Below are 20,466 nucleotides of genomic sequence, written 5' to 3'. Positions count from 1 at the left end.
GGTTCACCTAGTGGAATATACCTCCTTCACCCTTTTGATCACATTGGGTTTTCATGAGCTAAATGAGTGTGAGGGAAAGCTCTTTTATTTTCTAAGTCATGTGGTTTGGCTGTATGTTCCTTCTATTTTATAGTTGATGGACAAGCTGTTGAAATGCCTCTTTGGTATCAAATACGGATGAAGGGCTATGCGGATAGATTATGGCAGGCTAAAGATCAAATGCCGATAGAGAGCTATTAAATTTCCTCGAATCATCAGATTCTGAGAGTGTTTTCAGATCTTCCACCTTTAAAATAGGCCCTAATAAATAATAATGCTTCGGATGTCTACAAGTGTGTTTGAAATTCACAAGCCTTGCATGTCAAAACATAGAGACAGGTTCAGCAAATATGCTTCCCTGGACTAGTGGTACTAATTAAGGAAAGTCATACTTAAACAAACAGCTTGGTGAATAGAGGGGTAATCAGAATCTCCATTCATGAATTCCTAGTTTTTGTTTTCTGTTTTCTGACAAAAAATAGTGGGCTAGTCTTTAGATATGTTTTCATGTCTTTCTATCATTTAAGAATTGTTTTCCAGTAACAGAGATGCACCTATGTGATGTTAAAAAAATTAGTTGTGTGTTCTCTCATAAAAGATGTCTGGGGGAGAGCAATTTGCGCTTTCTGTCTTTATGCTCTGCTTGCCTGTTTAGGTGTTGCTTCATTTTCACGGTCACATGATGGCTGCTGGCTCTCCAGCCACTGCTTCTACATCCTGAAAGGAAGAGGCAAAAGTACAAGGAACAAAAAGAGTAGTCCTCCCAGCTGAGGAAGTCCTCTTTAAAGAACTTGCCCTGAAGTCTTGCTCAGTGGCTTCTATTTACATCCTTTTATCCACCCCTAATATAAGGGCATCTGGGAATTGGATCCTTAGACTTGAGAAATTTGTTGTCCCAGGTAAATTCCAGGTTCTAGCAGTAATGAAGAAAAGGTGTATGGTCACTGAGCAGCAATCGTGGTTACTTATATGAAATCATGCTCTCAGTTTTTCTTCCATGTCGTAATTTTTATTTATTTTGATGAATGCCTTCTTTCTTTGATTGATTTGTGTGTATAATGTCTTATTTGAATTTTACATGTTTGAATTTCAGCTTATTCAATTCTCAGCAGAGATACATAACTCAGTAAATATTTTAGGACCATAATATTCTTACTAGAAGTGCCGTGGCAAATCTGAGAAAGAAATTTCTGTCTCATGAGAACCATCAACCAAAATTTAAACTCCCAGGGCTTCCCTGGTGGCGCAGTGGTTGGGAGTCTGCCTGCCGGTGCAGGGGACACGGGTTCGAGCCCTGGTCCGGGAGGATCCCACATGCCGCGGAGCAACTAGGCCCGTGCGCCACAGCTGCTGAGCCTGAGCTCTGCAGCCTTCGAGCCACGGCTACTGAGGCCCGCGTGCCTGGAGCCCGTGCTCTGCGGCAGGAGGGGCCGCCGCAGTGAGGAGCCCGCACACAGCGATGAGGACCCAACGCAGCCATAAATAAATTAATTAATTAATTAATTAAAAAAAATTTAAACTCCCAGATTTTCGAATGGATTTTCTCTCCTCTGGATGGGAGATTTTGTTAAAGCCTTAGTCCTAGCATGAGGTCCTAGGACATACAGGCCTGCACCCAACTGTGTTGTTCCCAGTATGTGTGAGGGCTGCCACGGATGGCTTTGAACTATCCCTCAGAGACTGGACAGTGCTGCCTACTCTGCATCTCTGCTTTGCTCTTCCCCATATGTCTGCTGAAAGCTTACTTTGGAGGGTGGAGGAGACAAGTAAGCCACTCCTGTCCAGTTTCTCTCTTCCAGATTGGCCTGTACTTTATTCTCGGGAAAATTACCATCCCACAGAAGAGACTTCCCTTTCCTTCATAATATTGTCTCTGCCTATACCAGCCTGCGATAGATGCTCATGAAACATGGTAGCTGATGCATTCACAGACATTTCTTGAATGCCTGCTGTAGCTGTAGGATAGCAATGTGGGTAAGAGTGTCTGCATTGAAGTTAAATCAGCCTAGGTTCACATTCCACCATTTCCATTTACTGGTTGAGTGCCCCTGCGTCAGTCACTTAACCTTTCTGGGCCATGACCTCCTCATCTGGGAAATGGGGATACAAATAGGAGCTGGATTCCTATAAAGGATTACTGAGATGATGCTTGTAAAGAGCTTAGCACAGCTCCTGGTAGGTAATAAATGCCAGCATTGTGCCATGCGCCCTGGGTGATGTGCTGGAAATCCCAGTCTGAGGAGTTTCTACCGTCCTCTGGCTGGTCCACTGGCCATTACTGTACTGGTAGACAATGTATATTTCACAGTCCATTGCTTCTCGCCTGGTATTCTGTTGGAAGTTTAAGTAAAGCCCTGGGAGGTGGCTTTGATGCCCGTCTCCAAGGACTCTGCAGGCACGTATACAGCTGGACAGCCCGGCTAACAGAACTTAGATCTCTGGGTCCCATTTTGGCGCTTTCCCCTGAGAGGCAAGCAGTTCTTTCTTTATTCCGTTTTTTGGCTTACTCAGATGATGGGCCCGCCCAGCAAGCAGAATTCACTAACTGCTTTCAGGTTGGTATTGCTGAGGATAATCTGAAACTCAGTAGGGTTTCACTCATGCAGGCTGATGCTACATGAGGTCGGTCTTGCCCGGCCTCATCCCAGTCCCTGCCTTTGTGCTGAGTCTGCAAAGCAGCCCCTGGTCCCCACACGTCTTCTTGGGACTGGTCCTCAAAGAACAGTGCCGTATGCACAGAGAAGCTGCCGCATGAGTGTGGCAGAGATCATCACCTGTGCCCATGGACGGCCCAGTTGGCGACGTGTCCCAGAGATTGAGAAGCGTTGGCGACCACTTGACCGTGGCTCTCTGTTGATTAGTTGACCCTGTGGAAGTAGTGGCTTGCAGGAGTGGCTCTTACGTTATCAAGAGACTCTTGGAAACTAAATTTTTGCTCTGTGGTTTCAAGTATTTTATTTAGACACTGTTACTGTGCTCAGATGCCTTAAAAATCTTCCTTGCCCCTGGACCATGCGATTCTCTGCCCGGAACAATTTTTGTGCTTCACAGAGCTAACCCCTTCTCATCCTTCATTATTCAGTTCAAATATCACCTTCTTGGGGTGGGCTTCCCTGACTACCCCCATGAAAGATGATTTCCCTCCTCCCCCTTCTCACCCTCAGCCACCCAAGCCTCTTGTCTGTTTCACTTACTACAACTCTGTCACCTTCTGAATATACCTGTTAACCAGGTAATAAGCAAGAGGCAGATCTGTCTGAATCAGTGTTGCTTCTTCATGGCTGACAGTGCCCAGTGAATAGTAGGCAGCCTGTCAGTCAGTATTTGCTGAAGCAGTCAGAGGACATTTGGGATTTCCCTGTGAATTTCTATATTTCATGGTACTAAGAGGACTGCATCTGGGTGAGAGAGTAAGAAAAGAAAGGAAACCATACACGTCACCTTTATTATAGGAATAGAATCCTGCCCTTGGGCTTTCTCTGGAAAGCTTCCTCTCTACCTTGTACAAGTCTTTGATACTCTGTGTGTCCCATCTGGAAAGGATTATACATCATCACCTTCCCCATGAAGACAGAATCATTTGCCTTTTGGTTCTAAAGCTTATGGTGGGTGGTATAAGTTCATTAAGGATGTTGGATTCCAAGCCCAAATCCCAGCACTCTCATTCCCTGAGCTCTTTGTTCTTGGACAAATTACTTCCTCTCTTTGGTCCTCAGTTTACTTACCTGAGGCAGGGGAAATAGCATGACCTAATAAATAAGCTCGTAGTGTTCGTGCAAGGGTTAAATGAGATGCTATGTGTACAGTGCTTTGCACAGGTTCTGGACCAGAGTAACAATGCTGTTCATTCAGGAAGATCAACAGAAGGGTATTGGGAACCACACTGACAAAACTCATAACGTCCTTTCTTGTGATCTTCATTTTAAAGGGGGTAAAGATGGCGAAGAACCTGGATTCCCTATTAGATTCGCTCATTTCATGCACTGAATTACCTTTGAAAAGTGGAAAATGAGCGAGCAGTGGGATGACCTGTTTTATATTTGTTGTTAGCATGTCGACTGTTGGATGTGAGGGATCTGTTTCAGATAAGGCCAGTGATAAACCTCAAATGCTGGGATGGCTCAGTGTTTGGAGCCCAACCCACATGCAAAAACACCTTTGGAATTTGGAGTTGAAGGTCCTGCACTGTCCTTACGCTGCCTGGCTGGGGAGATGTTTCATCCTTAAGTAATCAGAGCTCATTTGATCTCCTGCCTCACAATAGACCATGTCTTAAGTTGCCTGGAAATTCTAATTTTAAAAAAATTGGGGACTTCCTGGTGGTCCAGCGGTTAGGACTCTGCACTGCCAATGCAGGGGGCCCGAGTTCGATCCCTGGTCAAAGAACTAGATCCTGCATGCATGCCACAACTAAAAAAAAAAGAAGATCCCACAGGTGGCAACAAAGATCCTGCGTGTCGCAACTAAAGACCCAGCGTGGCCAAATAAATATTTTTAGAAAAATTGTACCCTTAAAAAAAAAAATTGTACCCTTGATGTATTGGTCCTGAAAATTTACATATCTCTTTTTTGAAAGGAAATTCAAGTCTGTATGGATTGAACGGAGGTAGATGTAAATATCTTTCATTGTGAGCTTTTATTTCTTTCACCTGCTTAAGGTAGAGGATCTGTTCTGGTTGCTATGTTGTGTTAGTTGGGGCCTGGTTGAGCTGTGCCGTTTGTTGTGCATTTGCTGTGTGAAAGCCCAAGCACAGAGGGGGATTTGTCTCTCTCTATCCCACAGCTTTTGGTGGTAAAAGATGACCTATATCAAGTCACATACTCTCATTGACATGATTTATGGAAGAGCTAGGGTTATCTAAGAAATTTAAAGAGCCGATAGGGGCTTCTCTGATGGCGCAGTGGTTAAGAATCCGCCTGCCAATGCAGGGGACACGGGTTGGAGCCCTGGCTCGGGAAGATCCCTCATGCCGCGGAGCAATTAAGCCCGTGCGCCACAACTACTGAGCCTGCGCTCTAGAGCCCGCACGCCACAGCCACTGAAGCCCGCGCGCCTAGAGCCCGTGTTCCGAAACAAGAGAAGCCACCGCAATGAGAAGCCTGCGCACCGCACCATAAGAGTAGACCCCGCTCACCGCAACTAGAGAAAGCCCGTGCGCAGCAACGAAGACCCAACACAGCCAAAAATAAATAAATAAAAAATAAAAGCCATTAATTTTTGTTGATTTATAATTTGTCCCTCTCAGCTTAATAAAAATAAAAGAGCATGAGTAAAATACAGTTTAGGGCATCACATTTGGTTCCTAATATCCTTTTTAGAAGCAAAAAAGCTAAAGTTCAATGAGCAGGAGTTAAGTGAAGCAAACGATTCAGGAAAAACCTTTATTAGACTCATAACAGCCCTTGGAGTGGCAAAGACCCAGCTTTTCTTCCATCTATAAAAAACATGCAACACCCTTGTCTCCAAATACCATTTCAGAAACGAAAACAATAATCACGGAAGGGGAAACAGATCCGTGTAATGCGAGACTTGATTTGTGTCGTTTACACGGGAAGCCTGACAACCTGGATCACCACCCATGCAGCCGTCTTCTCAGTATCCTGATGCCTGAGCATCAGCAGGAAAGATCAGGAGCGTTCCAAGGGGTTTTCTCTGATGTTTTGAAATGTTGCTGCATTCAGTGTGCCTCTCAGGGCCAGGTGAGTCTGGTTATGATGTGCTGGGGCTTGAATCTCACATTGCTGCTTCTTATGGACCGTCAGTCAACCTTTATTTACCCTGGGTGTTCACATCAAGAGAGGCCGTCTTTGTCCATTTCTGCCCCAGATCATTTGTTACTGGTGACACAAATCTATTCCTTCACTTCCAGCCCACTTCTTAAGCATGATAATTTTTTTTTAATTCTACTAGAATAAAGCATGCATATGGTTTTCTATAGTTGTATATGCCTAGAAGAACTTGTATTTCATGTTATCACCAATCCTTGTGTGTGCTGTTTCCCCCTTCTCCCTTGCAAGTAATGGGAGAGAAGAGTAGACTTTTTAAAACTCATGCAAAACCTAATCCTGAGAAATTCCAAAAACCAGCGGTGAAGAGAAACAGTCTAGCTGTGAAAAGTCTTCCCTGTAATAGCTGCCTTTAGTGGGAGTTTACATATTAGCTCACAAAACTCTGTGAGATGGGTGTGATTCTAAAAAGTCCATTGTACAGGTGAGGAAGCTGAGGCCTAGTGAGGTGAAATGATTCCCTCAAACTTCTCTGCTCATTAGAAGTAGAGCTGGGATTCAAACCCAGCCACTCTTCCTCTGGTGCCATGGCTCCTAACCACCGCAGCATATTGTTTTCACCATGTCAGCATCTTGCTAGGGTGTTGATTTGCAAGCATGGTTTTGTTTGAACATACATTTTTCACTTTGGGGCTGCTTGTATGTTGCGTGTTGAGACTTTATACTTCAGTGCCATCTAACCAGCTCTGTTTGATCTTAGTAGCCTTTTTCAAATGCTTTAATTCTTTTTGCTAGTACAAGAGCTTTGGGAAATAAAAGTTAAGTCCCGATGTGATTCAGAACAAGGACAGCCACTTAATTGGCGTTCTTCGGTCTCTAGTTGGACGTGCCTGTTAAGACATTTTCTCTAGATCTTTGAGTCATTTTTCTCTGGTACATTATTCTAATTAACCTCATCTCTGCAGCCCTCATTTTAGTTCGTGTTAGCCCCTGACTACCCAACGATTGAATTGTTCCACTCAATCACCTGTGTGGAAAAGCGTGGCAGGCGAGAGGGTCCCCTTCCCGAAGCAGCAGTCCTGTACCTGGGGCATTTTCCCGGCAAGCAGGTTTAGTTCTTGAGATGCATTCACCTGGAAGGCTTTTTATTTACCAAAGTGAAGGTCTGGGTACTTACAGGTAACACTGGGTAGCAAAGTTAGAAGATCTTTGGTTCCTTGGTCAATAGAATTCCAGATTCATAAGCTGTATGCCAAGGACTTTGACATTCAAAAATAACAGATAATAGGTTTTTAAAAAAACATGGTAAAATATTAGGCTTGAAAAAAATATAGAAAAGCCAGTCAGAAAAGACCAACGAATAAGCAGTTTTTACTCCAGGGGTTGGAATTGTCTGTATGTCCTTGTTGACACAAACAGCAGACCGTTTTTAATGTGTCTGTGCCTTCAGATACTGAGCCCACCATTTGTTAGGCCTCTTGGGTAACTTGGGACCAGTTTAGGCATAAAGAGGAATTAAGTGGCTCATGATGCTGGAAACGTGGCTGGTAGAATGAGCTTCAGGAGCATCTGGAGTGGGGGGTTCAGATCTCGCTGTTAAGTCTTGGTCTCAAGTCTCGTGCAGTGCTCTGTGTTGGATTCCTTCATGGAGTCGTTGACCAGTTTGTCGCAACATAACCATTCTTCACTCTGCTTTTGTAGCAACTCCAGCAGAAAGGAATCTTTGTTTATAAGTTCTAGCAGCTCTCACAGAATTTGGATCTTCCTGGTTCTGTGATGGGTCCCTTGTGTGCCATGTGCCTATCACTGAAACAGTTTCTGGGGTTGGAGCAAGGCTGGGTTGGCGGGGAGGTGTGAAGCAGTGGGTAGCCTGGCGTGGGTCACATGCTAGTCTCAAGAGAGGTGAATGACCTTTGACCTGCACAAGACAATGGAAAGTGGGTGAAAGGAGTGTTTGTTTCAGAAGACAGGGACAGAATTTTCGGAAGGTAGAGTGCGCATATATATCCTATAAGGCACTGTACTTTTTTTTTTTTTTTTTTTGAAGCACAGGCACCTTTTAATTTTGCAGTGATTTCAAAGTTACAGAGAAGTTGCAAGAGTAGTCAAGGAACTCCCCAAAAGGATCCCTTTGCTTAGATTCAACATTTTGCTCCTTGGCTTTATCACGTCTTATCGATCTACCTATATAATACACATACACACATATGTCTATACTTGTACATAATTGTTTTCAAAACCATTTGAGAGTTGATTGCAGATGTCATACCCTTTTATTCCTAAATAAATCAGTTTTTTTTTTCCCCTAGGAACAAGGACATTCTCTTACATAACCACAGTACAATGAGGTAATATTGATACAATATTAATAAAACATAGTCCAAACCTCAGTCCCTATTCAAATTTCATCCAGTTGTCCCGATCATGTCCTTTATAACTATTTTTTCCTGGTCCAGGATCCAGGATCGCTCAGAAAGGCACCGTACTTGATGCACAGTAAAGATATAGGATTACAGAGTTGGCAGGAACCTTTAAATATCATGTAGCCCAGGTCTCCAAGATTGAGTGTCATCTGAGATGTTCCCCATTAAGTTCTGTGCCTACTACTTGGACATCTCCAGTGACATTGACATCGGTGAAGTGGGTTTTGCCTCAAAAATACTACCATGCCTCTGTCCTCAAGGAGCCTGGGCTTCATTCATTGCTGTACTCCTTCCATCTGTCCTTCTGTCCAGCCATCCGCCAACCATCTGTCACTGTCGTAGGTCCTAAAGCAAGGTCTTTGACTTCAACATACTTACATCTACAAGGTAGACAGAAAGGTCGATTATAATACAGTGATAGAGAAGCTACAGAAATACTGATAGATTGTACACGTATATATGAGGTTGGGGAGGAGGCATTGGAGGTGGGAGACGGGAAGCCCTCCCCGAAGCAGTGAGATCTGGCTGGGACCCCTAAGGATGAATAGGAGTTAGTTACCAAGTAGCCAAGGGAAAAATGATCAGATTGATGGACTTACTGTCTCTTCTAGAATTAAACCCTACATTTGGACTTGGAGTTGAATTACCTAGGGAAAACGGCTTATAAAATACCTTACTTAGCCCAGTTAAAATATACGTGTCTTTTAGGCCATACCAGTGATGTTAGTGATGGGAAATAGCTGCTGATGAAGGGTTTCTGTCCAGGCTAGCCACATGGCATCTGTCAAGTTACCCTGATTGCCTTTCTCCTACTAAGTACATAACAAATGAGTGAATAAAGCTTCCATGGGTAAAGTTTTGGTGAGTTAAATTATAGAATTCCTAATAACACTTCTCTAAGAATTTTGAAAGGATTGGATTTTGTTTGTTTTTTCATACATTCTTGTGGGTAAAAAAAAAATATTCTGAACTTCAGTTTTTGAATGTTACCTGAAGATAAAAATAGTACCTTCCTAAGGGTTAGGGTTTATATGGAGAATAAACATATTGATCCATATGAAACACTGATCATGATGGTGGCACCTAGGAAGCACTTAATGGATGTTACTTACTATCAGAGGGTGTCTGTGATTTTTACCCCATAGGTTGTCAAAGGCTTAAAAAAGTAATTTATTGTATCAATGACTAATAACTAGTTGATCTAAAAATGTTTTTCCATATACCCTGAATGTAATATATTTTTTATTTTCACATATTACTTCTATTATAAAAATTAAGGTTATTAATGATGGTAAGATTTAGCAAAGAACTTTAACTCCACATGCTTTTAATGCTTCCCTGAATTAATAATTTTCATGTCCGTCATATTTTCTCCTTGGCCCACAATTCATCCCATATTTGGATCTTGGCAAATGATGACTTGGTTAATTAGGCAGTCTGTTAACTCTGATTACTGAGTTATAACAGATCAGTGTAGAAGCATCACTGTGCAATTTGGATTCAAATGCTCTTCATTTTATCAAAACAAATTTACATTTAGGGGTAAGTATGTTGAAATGCATTAGGGTAAAATGGTGCATTTCATAAGGAAAATTTTAAAAGGATAAAGAATTATTTCCTCCTACTAAGTTATTTTTTTATTATGACATTTGTCACATTATCTTTCACTAGGAATAGACTTAAAAGCTTGGAATTTTCTTTTAAAGCTTGAAAATTATAGCTGATTTAATCCCTGTATTATACAAATAGGATGGATGCACTGCATTTTTATTTAAGCATAATTTAGTGTAGCGACACATGGTTATATTCCAGTTCTGACCACAGTGGCCTCTGATACTGGACTTACTTGTGGAAGTGAGTCTTGACTGTGTTGGGGGGTGGAATTAGTGGGTTCCATTAAGGCTCGCTCTCTTTCACAGCTGAAGGCATTGGCAGTTATTAAATACGATTGGGCCTTTGTAGTCCTTTCTCTTCCTTGTTTAATGGCTCCTCATTCCTTAAGGGCAGTTGGAGTATCAAAACGTTGCTTGCTTACTCCATCTCCATCTCTGCCTGCCTGCCTTCTTAGCGCAGAACGCCGAGCCTTGCGGAAAATGAACAAACAAGTAAACACAAGAATAATTTTCCAGATTCAGTGAACATTTGTGTTAGCTTCCCCTAACAGTTCTATGAGGTGTCAGTAGCATTCAGAAGACAGCACCTTACCCTTCTCTCCCTCCCTGCCTTCGCACACACCTACACGTGCACGTGCGCGCACACACACTGAACTCCGTAACGGGTACCTAGGAGGTGCTGAATAGGTATTTGTTGAACACTGATTGGTGGAAAAGTTGAAACACTGACAGTCTCCCACCCCACGCTCCCAGGCTGCTCTTAGAGCCGGTCCAACAGTAGGGACCCTGTCCGATACTGCAACCATGAGAGTAAGTGGGGCTGATGAAGTTAATATTTATTTTTTCAGTAAGCTTACTGAAGTCTGTCCTTTCTGAATTGCTGTGTTCTAGTTCCATGGGAAATAGAGCTAGAGAGAGAAAATGTTTTTTACACTCAGTGAACTTAGTATCTTGTTGATTGGTCATATTGAGGTGACCATAGGTCAGAAATAGGAAACCCTAGTTCTTTAACTTGATTCAGTGAAAGCATCTAGTTTATGCAAAACTGGCTTTTTGAAGGCTAGAAGACCCTCTGACTTTGTAGATAAAGCAGAACTTTGCTTAACTCAAAATGGAAGTTGGGTTTTTATGAATTTGATTATTTTCTCTTAATTGGGAGCATTTAGTAATAATTATAGGTGACGCTCATTTTGGAGGGGCTTGTGGCTGGTTGTTCAAAGGTAAAGTGATGTTTTGAGCTCCAGTGTGACAGATTTGAATGACAGTCAGCCTGAATAATTCAGTTTCCCTACCTCCCCACTCCTTCCAAAAGAACGAGCCAAATAAGGAATTTTTAAAAACCCAAACCATTCTGGAGTATATGAATTTTTAGTCATTTTCAAAAGACGTAGTTTGACAGAGAGACATCCTCGGGGGCTTTTATGTGTGAGGTAAACCCATTGGAACATTAATTTCTTTCTTTTAATGGGGCTTCAGATACCTAAATAATACATGTATTATAATAATAATTTGCCAATAGAGAACCTTCTGGAAAACAACTCCCTAAGGAATGAGATAAGAAGTGAAGTCCAGTTGTCTTGTTTTTTCGGCTGTGCCTTGTGGCATGTGGAATCTTAGTTCCCCTAGCAGGGATCGAACCCGTACCCGCTACACTGGAAGCACGGAGTCTTAACCACTGGACTGCCAGGGAAGTCCCAGTTGTATTTTCAAGTATCCCTTCAGACAGAACATTCTTACCCCACATCAGTGGCCCCCAAGAAGTCTTAATGGCAACGTCAGGGAACTTTCTCAATTAAGTGCTTCTTTAATAAATAGGTCTGTGGGCAGAAGCAAGCAGCCTTGTTGGAAGGTTGGGTACTATGACTCTGTGGTTTTATTAATTACATTTATTCTTTTAAAATGACCCTGGAGGAAAACAGCCACCCCTTCTGTGGTCATGGTTAGCAGATGTTTACCGTAATATTCTTTGCTCCGTGGGAAAAAAAAAAGTGCCTCTTCCACCCAACAAAAACAGCCGCAGTTTGCTTGGCTCCATCAGAACTTTGGCGCTTGGGTCTTACTTTATATATCATGGCTCCAGTCACACAGCCTTTCCAAGTGTGAGGCGTAGGTCACTCCAGCATCTGCAGGAGCGCCTCACTCAAACAGTGACCTATTATGGGAGCGCTTAATTCTTATACTGTTTTTGGCGTCCACCCTTCCTCATTGAAACCAATATCCTATATGCAAGGCTCTCTTTGTTTTTCTTGTAGGAGCATGCTGGCTCCTCCTTAATTTCAAAGCCTTTCACCTAGGTCTGATGGTCATTTTTGTGAGGATTTTGAGCATAGAGATAAAGGCAGGGTTCGCCTTCTCCATCTGAGAGTTTGGATTTTCCTGGGCTCTCTCTGAAATGAAAGGCATCTCCTTGTCTCATGTTTTTTGTTTGAAAGGTGTCTTTTCTTATTGCCTGTTGGGTGTGCTTAACCACCTCACTTCTCATATTTTTTTTTCTTGCCAATTCCTTTTTTTTTTTTTTTTTTTTACAAGCACTAAGTGCTCATGAACCTTTAGATGGTCCCTGCCTACACCTGCCATTCATGGTTCTAACAGGTATTTCAGAAGCAGCCCCCTCATTTGTCCTGATTTCCGCTCTGAAGAATGCCTCTTGCTCTTCGGCAGTGCTGAAAGGAAATACAACAGCACAACTTTGCTTTTCTTGGGAAGCTCCTCCCTTTGGAATGGAGAACTCTGGGTGGCTCTTCTTATTTTGTCTCCATCGCCAAAATAAGCAGGGATCTTGCATAACACCAGGGTAGGAAAAAAGAAGTAATTTTAAGGGAAACGTACGTTCATGTCGAGAAAAAGGGAGTTAGAACGGGACAGAGGACAGTGGTCCACAGAGGTAAAGACATCTTTTTCATTCAGGTAGGAAACCAGGTTTTGATCATTCTGGTATAATTTATAAAATAAAAAAAGTTGCTTCCTCCCATCCCCAAGTCTTTTCTTTGATCCAGTTAAAAATAAATCTTGAGATTAGAAAACCAAGGCTCATAGGTTAGTTAATTGATGTATGTGGTAGTTGGAAGAGATCAAGTCTTGTATTTGTGAAATTATTTTCCTACGATCTTAGTTAACCCTAAGTGATTCCCTTGGAGATGACTTGGCTTGAGATGCTTGCCCTAATCTGAACCCAGTGCCAAAGCTAGCCAAATAGGATTCTTGTTTGGTCTGACTTTAGGAACATGGAAGAGACATCTGAGCATTCAGATGAACCAAAGATGTCTACTCTAGCTGTTTGGCTGATTAGTGGACATATTATTTGTCCTTTTAAGTGATTCCAAATAATGTCTGTTGATAGAAACAGAGCAGACACTTCAGTGTTTCAGACTGTTTGTGGGTGGCAGGTTTTGAAAATGCAGCTAATTTGCAAAAAGAAGAAAGAGTAGGGAAAAAAAAAAAGAGAACCAAAAAAACAAAATCTTAAAAGTTTCAGTTTCATCCATTCTCAAGGTTTGAAAATTTCAAAGCTGGGGGAACATCCAGCAACGTTCTTTCGCCATTGTAAATTAAACACTCGTGTCCTTAAGATATAGCTGTGAAGGCGGTAGGGCCCAGGAGCATTGTGGGCACTGGCATATGTCAGCAGTACCAAAGCCAGAGGGATTTTGGTTGGGCTCGCACAAATGGTTGACAGGAGCGTGGATAGCCCCTAGACTGGGGAGCCTTGATTGTGCCTGGAACTGACTGTTTATATGTACACTTCTTTCTCACGTACACAAAAAGTGCCTCCAAACAAAAGCCTAGTCATGACCTAATAAAGAGCCCGCTTCTTAAAGAGCCCTACGTCCCTGAGTGCTGACACAGGTAGGTTTGGAAACTAGCATGGTGGACCCAGGCTTGTGTTCAATCCGTTTGATTAAAATAAAAGTCTTATTAAGATTTAAAAACGTACATTAGAAAAAAATTCCAAACCTACCCCTCACCCCCGAAACAGGGAAGCAAAGCCATTTAAAATAGGTAATTCTTAGATGTTGGTTTAAGGTTCAGCTATTTTAATTCGTTAGTCCACTGCTTTTCCCCCCAAAGGCTTCAAAAAAGGTTTTTTAGTAGTACCTGAGTCATTTCACTGTTGGAAAAATGAAGTTTCAAAAAATCAGGGTATGGGCACACACAAAAAGGAATTTGAGTTAGAGTTCCTTTTAAGCTTTCGAGAGTAGGCTACGTTCTGTTATTTTTCTAGTGTTTTTTGTCATTTGAGTTTAGTCAAGCTATAAATGGTGGCAGATACCATCTCTATATTTGTGGGTAGTAAGAAAAGCTTCAAGGAATATGTCAGAGCAGAACTAGAAGTCCCAGAAGTCTTGTTTAATAATTAGAATCTGAACATTTATCACATTTTTACTGTTTGTCAGCTACTACTGTAATATATCAGCACTAACTTACTAAATCCTTATGAATACTTTGAAATAGCTACTCTTACTACCTTCGTGTCTCAGATAAGTAAACTGCGGATCAAAGAGGTTAGCTGTGTTAACTTGCCTGGGGTTACGAAAAAAGTAAATGAAAGTAAATAAAGTCTAGAGTCTGGTTAACAGCAATGTACCAGTGCCATTTTCCTTGTTCTGATAATGTACTACAGCTATGTAAAAGGTCATCATTGGGGGAAGCTAGGTGAAGGGTATATAGGACTCAGTGCTATATTTGCAACTTCCTGTAAGTCTATAATTAATTAAAAATGAAATTTTTTTCAAAATGGCAGATTTTACACTTGAGTCAAGGTCTCTTTGCTTTTGAAATCCAGATTATTCACTGTTATGTCTTCATAGATCGTTTGACCAGCAAGAAGATGGCCTTTGCTCCACTATCTTTCTAGGTTAAGAGTTTCAGGTTACCCAGACCATTTTGTGTGGTCTCCCATAACTCAGTGTAGTTTTAGGAGCCAGAATTTATCCTTGCCTTTCTTGCTTCCTTATCACTTTCCTCCTTTCCCTCCCCCAATCCCAAAGTCATCCACTCTGATCTTGATAGAGACAGTGGAGATCATTTATCTTGTCATTGGAATCTTTCAGTAAATGCTTTGCTGAGGAGAGGTGGTCTGACACTTTTGATGAGTTTCAGAGTAGATTTGTAATTCCTGATGTGTACATGGAAATGCATATGGACATCTAGAAAGGAGAATGGCAATAGTAAGCCAAAAATTTACCAGCTTACAGCATGTAAATATCTTAAGCCATGGAAAACTTACATTCACAAGGCTAATTATTTTTGCAGCCGAAAAACTACTAGAGTGAAATTCAGAAAACCAAAGTTTTAAAGCTGTATCTTCTGCTAACTTGTTATGTGATCTCAGTTTCTTCATTTAGGAAATTACTGAGAAGAGAATCGTGTTCTACCAAAAACTTTCACGTATAAGTAACCTTGTGACATTCTGTATGACACAACTTCAAAGCTGTATCTTTACTGAGTTAAAAATGATTGCTGTGAAAGTTGCTTAATCTTTTTTTTTTCTTTTTCTAAAATTTTTTATACAGCAGGTTCTTATTAGTTTTCTATTGTTGCTTAGTCTTATGACTGGAGAATCAAGTTCCAGAATATATTGGTGGATTTAACCAATTGATTAACTCAAATAAGTATTTGAGATCTTTCTTCTTTTCTAACATAGGTGTTTACAGCTATAAATTTCCCTCTGACCACTGCTTTACCTGTATCTTATAAGTTTTGGTATGTTATGTCATTCTTTTCATTCATCTCCAAGTATTTTCTGATTTATTTTGTGGTTTCTTTTTTCCCATTCGTTATTTAGGCATATGTTGTTTAATTTCCACATTTGTGAGTTTTCTAAATTTCTTTTTATTACTGGTTTCCAATCCATTCTGTTGTAATTGGAGCACGTACTTTGTTTTATTTCAATCCTTTGAAATTTATTGAGGTCTGTTTTATGGCCTAGCCTATGATTTGGTCCTGGAGAATGTCCCATGTGTGCTTGAGAAGAGTGCATATTCTGTTGTTGCTGATGGGTGGGACTTTCTATAGATATCTCCTAGGCCTATTTGATTCTTAGTGTTGTTCATGTCTTCTGTTTTCTTGTTGATCTTCTGCCTAGTTCTGTCCATTATTGTCAGTAGGGTATTGAAGTCTCCAACTACTAGTGTTGAATGGTCTGTTTCTCACTTCAGTTCTGTTAGTTTTTGCTTCGTGTATTTCAGGACTCTGCTTTTAGGTGAAGACTTTCTTAAAAAGAGAGCATTCTTGTTGTGTCACCTGCTTTCAGGACTTCATTCAGTCTTAAGGTTTAAAAATTACACACACTGATGAAAAAGCTTAGTTTTATAATGGGGCAACTTTCTGACACTGATGGAGACATTTAGGCCACATTTACCTTGGTAAAGAGAAGTGAAGGATGGATGGCTTTTTTATCCCATGCATTTTATAACTGTAGGCGACCAGTAGGGTCCAACTGAGGCCAAACCAACATTGTCTTGGATAGCAGGTTGATGGGGGCTTTGACTTACCCAGATGTAAATCAGTGTTGCATTTCTGCTTTTCACTTACTCTGTGTAGACATGGGCTAACTCAATGCAACATGTTCCATGGCAAAAATATGCTTTTTTTAGCCAAAAAGAATAAAATGCAATTTTCTCCTTGTTGCTAAACCTATGGCTCTGTAGCTCTTTCTGTGTGTAGGTCACATGGCAAACTGCAGGTGCATCTGTCATACAGAAATTGCTTTTCCCCCCAAATACAGAAATGTGAAATAAACCAATTTGGGCACAAGTAGTGCGTGCTAGATTTACTTAGTATCTATCACACAGCTCCCTGCACCCACTGTATTAGGACTAACCAAAGAGTTAGAACTGCCTAGTTTCGGCAGAAATGCATATACAGCTTCCACTTAGTCCGTGATACTACTGAGTGATTGTTTTTGCTAACAATATTATGGCCAAATATATACTTTTTTTCTTTTCAGGAGTACTATAAATGTGTTCTAGACATATGTCAGTGGGAAAGCAGGGGGTGGGGTAATACTCACGTGTACACACATCCATACATTTAGACATAAATAGGTCATTTTCACTGAATAAAAATTTTAAAAGTCATTTCTGTTTCATTTCTTTATTTCTTTACCCATTTTATTATCCTTATCCACATTTTGGTGTTTGATCCATGAGCGATGAAGTAGTTTAGCGGTGATTTTAAATTCCCTATGAATGAATATAGTTTTTCAGAAGAGATTTTGCATTTAAGTTAAAAACCATTTTATTTTCCTGTCATCTCTGTGAATAGTCCTTAGAGTTGATTGTTAGTGGAGGAAACCATGTGGTTCTGTATCTGAACTTTCTCTGAGAAAAGAATTATTGTCTTTGTCATTTTGTTTCCACGTGTGACCTCCTTACCTGCTGGGTTTCCCAACAGCTGTCAGCTAACTACTCTAGCACCATACTGTTACCTGCTTCCTGGTTCACAAATATGAAGTAAACAGAAAATCTTGCTAATTTGAGCCCAGTAGGAACCTTAACACTGTAATGAGGGACTGATTTTGAAAGCAGACAGACATAGCTCGCAAGATTAGAGCCAAATTTTTAAATGATCTTAAATAACTAATTGAAAGTAAGAGTGGTACTTAAGAAAGAGGTGAGATACTGACACATGGAGGAATTAACAAATGGGAGAGAAGAATCCTCGTGGAGTCTTAGTGATTATGCAGTCTTCCTTGGGTTGCCCCTGATGCTAATCTAAGTGTGGGAATGATAATGTACCTTAGAGGACAGGTTTGTGGTTGAAAGGCTCTTGATAGATTTTGACAAATTAAACAGTGGTAAAGATGTTTGGAAGTTATCCAGGTCCTTACTATTATTTATGTCAGTGAACTAGAAATCAGTGGTTAATTTGCAGTTCTTGTAATTTTTATGATACTCCTGTTGTTGTAAATTTAGCTGTGTGAGGCATCAACTCAGCGGGATACATTTTATGTTGTCAGCTACCTTTTGACATCATAATAGATTTCAGTTGCCAAATCTTTCTCGATAGAATAAATGTAAAAGAGAGCTGCACAGAATATTTGGATCATATCCAGATACAAGTAAACGTGTGATGGACTTTCTGAGATTAAAAGGCTCAGATTGGAATGGAGCGGGAAGGAATGACACCCTGTTGATTTGCGGTTTTCTTCTTTTTCTTATTGTTTGCCCTTAACCCATTCTAGATCATGTTCTAGTTAGGCATCCTGTATCTTGGCTCAAAGCTAGCCTGCTCTTTGCTGTGTGGTCCCTTGTATGATAACCAAAGTATAATTTGAAGTTACTGATTTTCTGCACCTGTTAACTGTTACTGCCTCTTTGTGCCCTTTTTATTGCACTGGATTACAGGTTCCATAGTCTTATATTTTTCCTCATTGTTTTAGCATCTGTTACATTATTTTAAAGAAAACATTTACACTCTCTCTGGATAATTAAAGACTCGATTGGAATTGTATTTTGTAGCTGGGATGTTTCTTTCCTCCCTCCCTTTTCTCTAGTTTATTCAGAATGCCTCCTTTATCCTCTTCTATAGCACTGCCCCTTGAGCTGCTGACAACTCAGGAGGGTTGAGGATTGAGTTGAGAGGATTAGTGGACACCACTGCCTTTTTATACATTTGTTCTCTGAGAGTCTCTATTTTGACCTCGGAATTATTTCTTTTTCGGCTCTCTGCTCTATTATGTCACATATTTTTGTAGATGTCACTTTGACCTCTGGGAATGTCTAGCCTCTCATTTCTCTGATGTCATTTGCTCTGCTTGAAAACTTGTTATGACTCTGTTGGCCAGGCTGTCATTTTGCCCTTTCATACACCTCCTTCGAATCTCTTCAGAGGAACTTCCTCCTTCATCCTTACTGTGAGCTCAACAGTCGTACACAGGTATGATGTCGTTGACCTAAGGATCTCCAGCCCGGTGGAAGGAGCGCTTCCTTGTCCTTCATCTGTGTAATTGGGTTATATATCTTAAGTGCCTTGTTTGGAGTGTCCATTTGGCAAGAACTCTGCTACTGTATTTGGCCGTAGCCTTGCCTGCCCCTGATGTCTAATAAATGTTTAATGATAATTGAAATGATCAGTTCTCAGTCCACAGTGGAGAAGAGCTTATTAACCTTTTCTAGGCGCGACTACGTTGTCCTTGAGATGGAAGTTTCTTGTATTGTGTACTAGCAACTTTAACTCAGATCCATTGCACTTGCAGGGTTCCTGCCCCTTAATGCCGTAAAATGATTTCACAGTATTCGTCTCTCTTCTGGAAGGTGTACACCCTTGGCCATTGCTTCAAAGAATAGCCAGTATTATTGCATTCAAGATAAATTCAAATAAATGCAATTGTGTAATGTATTGCGGGGGCACGCACTTTGAAAGTTTCATTATAAAGTAAAAAAAACAATTACAGAAAACCACACGCACACACGCACACACAAACTGATTCTGTACGGTGTGTTCTATTTTCTGCACTGTCTAAAAGGAAGCCACTGTCGACTGAGTATTTGAAATCTGACTAGGGATGACTGAGAAGCTAAATTTAAGTTATTTCATTTTAGTTAGTTTATACTGTAATAGCCACATGTGGCTAGTGGCTGCTGTATTGGACGTTTATATATATGTATATATTTATATGTCAGTTGTGTTATGGTGGATGTCTTTGTAACAACCATTCAAGTCAAGAAATCGAACTTTGCCAGCCACCCAGAAACCCCCTCAAGTGCCTGATCCCACTCACAGCCCCTTCCAAGAGTGACCAGTACTTGTGTAGTAATTATCTCCCTTTGTTTCATTACTATTTTATTACCTACATATGGATCCTTAGACATGGTAGTTTAGTATTGCCCATTTAAAACAAATTGTATGTCTTTTAAGTTTCTTAATTTACAAGTTTCCCCTCTATTTCTTTCTTTTCTTTACACTTTTCCTTTTGGAGAACCCTGGCCGCATGAGCTGCAGAGGTTCCAAGAGCCTGGATTTGTATGATCGCATCCTCAGCTCACATGTTCCTTTGCCCTCTCTATTTCCTGCAGATTCGCAGTTGGGTCCAGAGGCTCCTGTTTGATCCCTTTGGCAAGACTCTAAGTGATATTGTGTTCTTTCATTCAGGAGGGACATAATACCTTATTGTCTTCCTTTTTGTGATGTTAGTAGCCGTTAATGCTCACTGGCTAGATCCATTAATTCCCTGGGAGTTGCAAAATGGTGATGTTCTAATTCTGCTGTTTATTAGCTGGAATACTTTTGTAATTTTTCTATTCAGCTACTCCTTGGTTACCCAATGGAAGTGTTCCTATAAGAGATACAGGAAAAATGCCTGTTTTTTCCCAATGTTTACCAGTTTTCAAAATAATGGGTTGGTTCCGTATCCTCCTCTGAAAGCAACCAGTAAATTTTAATATGTTTCTGCATCATGAATGTAAACACTGGTTAGTTTCAGTCCATTAAATTTCTTATCTTCTTATTGAAGATCACATTGTCCATCTTTGATGATGGGACTTCTTTACATTGGCTCCTCTATCCTCCTGAGATGATCCTACTGGTCTTTGATTGCTTCTTTGCTTACTGCTCTGATGAGATGCTTCAGTCTCACCTGGAACATTTCTTGCCTGAGGACTGAAATAGGATATTTGCCCAAAAAAAGCTTGGATTCTCTTAGTGGAAATTTGTGTGTCAAG

At 40.8% G+C, this 20,466-nt stretch overlaps 1 protein-coding gene across 7 annotated transcripts in view; it reads left to right on the top strand.

Annotated features, from left to right (window-relative positions):
• Nucleotides 1-20,466, top strand: part of FOXP1 (forkhead box P1) — a 502,532-nt gene that overhangs the window by 122,744 nt on the left and 359,322 nt on the right. The gene's annotated exons all lie outside the window — the stretch shown is intronic.

The sequence above is a fragment of the Delphinapterus leucas genome, chromosome 10 (assembly GCF_059928025.1).
Source record: "Delphinapterus leucas isolate spDelLeu-1000000601 "Yukka" chromosome 10, BTC_Dleu_Yukka2, whole genome shotgun sequence".
Classification (NCBI taxonomy): domain Eukaryota; kingdom Metazoa; phylum Chordata; class Mammalia; order Artiodactyla; family Monodontidae; genus Delphinapterus; species Delphinapterus leucas.
This window is presented reverse-complemented; position numbering and strand designations above follow the sequence as displayed.